Below are 5,959 nucleotides of genomic sequence, written 5' to 3' on the forward strand. Positions count from 1 at the left end.
TAGCATGCAATGAAAGCCTTAACCATTATTATTTTGATAGGCTGAAGAATTCATCAAAGGGTTTTTTAACGTTTATTTATTTGAGGYATTTATTTGAGTTTAAATTATCATAACGCCGAAGGGCGTCACTCTGTGAGATAAATAAATAATGTACCAAATCTAGATATATTTAATGCTTTATGTAAAGTCTAAACCTTTTTCTGTAGAGYTATCTCCAACTCAGCAGTTTGAAAGTCTCTGAGTTCAGCTTGAGTCTTCAATTTGTGAATAATTCCATTAATAAAGTTATAACAATCAGATTTATGTCAAATATATACAGTTTTAATCGATAACTCTACGCCATCTTAAAGGCATAAGGACTGGTATAATCGAATTTCACAAGAAACTCTAGAGCCGTATTTTTCGCCAGAGAAAATCCTGTATCATGGACAGGAACAAGTACAGATCACTTTGTGGTGACTCCAGACTAAGGGATGGGTAACCACATTCTAGCCAAGCTTTCCTAGCCCGCTATGTGTTGACGGATGTTGTCTTGTTGGAATATAGTTCCTCTTCTATTGAACAAAACTGTTYGCATTTGGACGATTGCTTAATTCAGACGGACAGTTCTTGACACTAGARGTCCGAATTAAGAGTATCGGCGTCAGAAAGCAGCTTATTGTAGCTGATGCCCTGCCAATCGTACCAAATAGATTGCAAAACTTTTCAGACCATCAATCCTGACTTGGCCACCATTTGCATCGGCACACCACTATTCGACCACGACTGGTACCATTCCTTTAAGAAACTGTCTGAAAGCGCTTATTACCGTTTTTTTTAGCAAAGTTCCGCACAAAAATTCCAAAAAATATCGATGGATTCTGTTCTTCCCTTGGTCCTTCTTTAGCCTTATTTTATCATATTTAGTTCTCGATACTAAAAGTATACATGCTTTCAACTTACTTCTCGGACTTTTTATCTAGAAACTTTCATATAGCTCGAAGTACGACGCTATCGTACGTGACATACTTTTCATCAACAGTAACCACCGGCTTCAGAATGGATCGATTTKTTTGAGATTCAGCAGCTATTCGCAAAACCTTTCTGACCATCAATACTGACTTGCGGATGAGATGATGATTTTGTCCATATGACACCCAAACATCGAGGTTCTTTTTCAATCCAACGCTATTTAAGTAGTTCGAAACGATTTTTTGTTCAATGTTTTAGTCCTGAGCAATCGAAGCAGTGCTAATGTGTCGGTCGGACTCGATAATTTCGATTGTTTTAGCGATATTTTTGACGATTGGTCTTCTACGTCATATTAGTCTGTCCACAGATTGTCGGGTGGAAATCGGACAACAAGCTAGTTGGTCATATTAACTGCAGTTAGTAATTGGTTAAGCTTTGATTGCTAAGGTCTTTACAAMTTTTATTGGGAAACGTGAATATTGAAGCGTTTCGATGAGTTACGAACATGTAGGTTTTCGAGACAGTTTCAAGAAAATATAAAGCGTATTGATTATAATAGTAGATCGGGAATCTGACTACTCGTTGCCAGGTTCTTCCGCACATATCCTTGAAGATGAGATTCTTGGAGCTCGGTATTTAAGATATAGCCGGAATTATCCTAAAATTTAGGAAGCCTGCTGCATCATGTGACTTTTGTAGCAGAGATGCTTCAAAGAAGCACTTCTGAAAAAAGGTGTCTGTTTGAGAAGAAAATTTTTCTGTTTCAAATTTTCTCAAATTCGAAAATCAAGAGAACATAATTATTATGTAGATTATCTTCGTTCATCTATGATCCAATTACTAGTAAAAATTTTAATGTTTGACAAATTTGTGGCTTTCCAAAAAAAAGTCGTATTTTGTGAAAAAATCTTCAMTTMARCGCAACTTCGGAAATTTTTAAATATTATCAAAAGGCTTATTCTTKCAAACATTAACTGACAAATAGATATGGCTAGGAGAGCAGTGTGATAATTTCAAGTCGATTGGACCAGCCGTTTCGGAGGAAATTTTCTCACCAGCTCTGTAATGATTTGGGCCCGTTAGTATCRGTTTAAAACATTCATGCAAATAAGTTATGAATTTCCAAAAAATATTTTCAAATAAAGGTATGTACTGCAAAAACCGAATTTTTCGAAATCGAAATTTTCGGAGAATATTTTTCGAAATCGATTTTTTGGAGAATGTTTTCAAATATACACACTTACGTTTTGTGTAGAAAATCGAATTTTTYGAATCGAAATTTTCCGTGCATATACGAGTACATATTTTCAAATACATGTACATATGTATGTATTGCATAGAAGCTCGTGTTTTACAAAATCGAAATTTTCGGAGCTTATTTATCGAAATCAATATTTTCGGAGAATATTTTCAAATACGAAAATGCTTTGCAAAGAAAATYGAATATTTCGAAATCGAAATTTTCTGGACAATATTTTCGAAAGCGATTTTTAGAGAATATTTTCAAATACTATACATAGCAAAAGAAAAATCGAATTTATCGAACCGGAATTTTCGGAGCATATTTTTCGAAGTCGAAATTTTCGGAGATTTTTTTTCGAAATCGAAAATTTTGGAGATAATTGCAAATGTACATATGTGTCGCAAGAAAATCGSGAATATTTTCAAATATGTGTGCAGAAATCGATTTTTAAATTCACAAGTGAAAGCTGTTAATCTGAACCATTTTTAGATCTAATCCTATAAAAAAATCAACCCTTTAAAAAAAATTATTAAAAACCTTCCATTAATTTTCGATTGCTGACACTCACACATACACATACAAATATTCATAAATACAATTATACATACACAGATATATAGTATTTATAAATGTATATAAACGCACTCACTTCATTTCGTACATTGCTAGCTTCAAAGCTCTTAAGCCAATATTAAATGTAGCATAAAAATACAAAAGCGATTAGAGTTTCAAGTTCAACAATTCAACCACAGCRCACACACATACTCACACACGCAATCGCATTATACTACACGCACACAAGCATACATAAATATATAAGTTACATTTGATGCATGAAAAAATGGGCAAAAGCCAGGCGGGCAATCGAGCGGGTAGCCACTTCAAAATGAACACCACTCCYTTGCAACAAACAGCAACAAAACAAAATACAACAACTAAGCGTTCAACAAATTCAAATATGATCTTTATGTGTGCGCCGCTGAGAGCACCGTGTGAAATCGAACACATTTTCGGCATTTTTAACRTGCAACAATGGCAACATCCAACAACAACAACAATAGTCCTTGCTGACAACAAATTGTAACAATGCGATAGCAATAACGACAGCAACAACATTCGGGCAAGCTACAAAGCAATAATAAATAGTAACAACTTCCGCTTGATTGYCGCCACTTGGCGTTGGAATGGCAATGCGCTGCCCAATACAGTTATYCAAAGAGGGAGTGTGGTGGGAGCGATAGCCGATTGTGTGCGTTGGAGACGTCTGTCAAGTGCTTGYGCTTCGCAWAATAGCGGATTACATGCATTATCCTWGCAACTCCTGGCACTAAATCRCACTAAATGTGTATTGGCAATCAGAAATGATTATCCTGTCAGTGTCAAATCGCCTGAATGGTTTGAGTTGCCAATGATGCTCGGTAGCCATCGAACTTTGTCGACCTATGTGCGCTAACGTGCCTGAGGGGTTTTTGTGTCGAGTTGCGTACGTCTTTTGGTTATGAAGCGGTGTCTTTAAGGCATTCAAGAGGCTCTCCTGAATGAATGTACAGCAGTTCTAACTTCACAAATGTCTCCATATACAAGTATCAAGTTTCCATATGTAAGATATAAGATATGGAGACATTTCCAAAGTTAAAACGTAATCGGCCGTTCCATCTTATTGTGGAGTAATTAAGTTACGTTAGATAGCTGATCCCTTAGACTATTCCGTAAAGTTCTTATAGTCCGTATAATCCTTATAGAAGCCAGATGGAAGACTCCTGTAGTTGGATATCAGCTCTCAAAAATCTGTTTTGGTGGAGTGGCATACCTCGGCATACTCCAGCAGCTGTACACTCTTATAGAAGATCGTACTTTCTCTATTTAGTTCTGCAACTCGAATTATTTTCTCCAGCAGCAGATTGAAGAAYTCGCWCATTAGGGAGTMGCCTTGTCTGAAACCTCGTTTGGTATCGAACAGCTAGGAGGTGTCCTTCCTGATCCTTACTGGGCTTTTTTTTATTGCCCAACGTCAGTTGGCATAGTCGTATTAGTTTTGCGGCGATACCAAATTCAGATATCGGGATATTTGTGGCCTGCTACTTACTAGTTTTTGGATGAARCCTGATCATGAAAAAATAACCAATCTGAAAAGTGACTTGAATTTTTTTCGATAGTCTACCAAAACAGAACTGAAAACTAATGGCAGTCTGGATTAAAAGTCTCGGAGATAGTCTTAGGAATCTTAGATACCGGAATTCTCAGAGGCGATATATTAAAGGGAGTACTGGAAATTTCAAAAGCTGGATGTTTTAGAAATAGTCGGCTAAAATAGCAACATTTTGTTGGAAACAATCCTTTAAAAAAAAGGACTGAAGGTTGTTGAGACAGTCGTATCATAAACAGACTGGAAGTTTAGAGACTCCTACAAATTTTAGATACTGGAGCCGTAAGTAGTAGATTGATAAAGAATATACCTTAAGTTTTATAGGYCAAGAATATTAGACGCGGTCTGATAAAAAAGACAGTGGAAGCAAACATGTGAAGAAAGTCAAATACAAAAAAACAAAAAAACTTAAGACTTCCAGATAATTTGGTATAAAAGCAAACTTGATGAATGGAGGGGCTGTAAGTCTTAGAGATAACCTGAACAAAATCGGGACGGTATGTTTAGGAGACAATGCGATAAAAAGAATACTGGATTTCTAGAAGACTTTCTGATTAAAAAATTTTCTGAAATTTAGGAGACTGTCTGATCAAAACATTATGCGAATATTGAGAGTCTAACTGATAAAGAAAGAGAATAGGCTGGACAAAAGCTGGAAGTTTTGGAGGCAATGCTATAAAGAGAGACTGGAACTCATAGAGACTGTTTGATATAAATACGGACTGGAAGTCTTGGAGAGAGCGTTATCAAAACTGCGCACAATAAAACTTAATTTTTTCGGTTGAGAAGCCACACGAATATCCAAAAATGCACCACTTGACACGTAGACACATACATATGCACCCCTATTAACTTGACCCGCCATTTTCGCCACATTTGTTTTGCTCCAACACCCACACATACGCAAGCTCCCTTAAAAGTATTACATAYAGCTTCGGAAGTCCGCCCACAGAAAAAAATATAACTGTACGGATATGTTGGTATACATGGCAAAACAAACACCATCTCCACTAATACCGTAGAGAAACAATAACAAAAGACAAGCAACAACTTGTCGCTGACACCAACTTGTATCGCTTGCAACAATAGCGGCGGCAACTGGCAAAAGCCCAAAAGAAAATAGCGTCAAACACGTACTCCTTAGACGAAAGCACACATGTGTGAGTATGTATTTGTGGGTGAGCATATGTGTTCATGTGTGTTAGAATTCGTTGCCTTTTAGCAGCTTGTCTTTTTGCCACCGTTTTGTGCAGCAATTTTTATTTTTTTTTAGTGTTTTTGCCTCTGTGTTTTGTTATTTTTGGCACTGCCACACTATTGTTCGCATCGTCGATGTTGCTGTTGTTGCTTGCTGGTTGCTGCGGCATAAATAAACACATACTCACACACACTCTGCAAGAGTTGCTGTAGCTATTGGGGGTTTGTTTATAGCTGAAAATTTATTTATTTACTTTTGTTTGCGACTAGTTCTAAGGAGATCCTCACCTTGGGCTATTTTTMGTGGCAGAGCAAAAAGGCAAAAGCCAAAAAAAGTGTTTCTTGTGAGCCACGGAGTTTGTGGGAGAAGGTGTAGTTTAGAATTCAGAGTGATTTGTATGCAAAAATGTTTGCAAAAAATA

General features: G+C 36.7%; 1 protein-coding gene across 1 annotated transcript in view; it reads left to right on the forward strand.

Moving 5' to 3' along the window:
* The window catches only part of LOC108967780 (photoreceptor-specific nuclear receptor), a 58,422-nt gene that overhangs the window by 9,158 nt on the left and 43,305 nt on the right, over positions 1-5,959 (forward strand). The window lies entirely within an intron of this gene.

The sequence above is a fragment of the Bactrocera latifrons genome, unplaced genomic scaffold, assembly GCF_001853355.1.
Source record: "Bactrocera latifrons isolate USDA-ARS-PBARC rearing strain unplaced genomic scaffold, ASM185335v1 scaffold_2, whole genome shotgun sequence".
In the NCBI taxonomy this organism is placed as follows: domain Eukaryota; kingdom Metazoa; phylum Arthropoda; class Insecta; order Diptera; family Tephritidae; genus Bactrocera; species Bactrocera latifrons.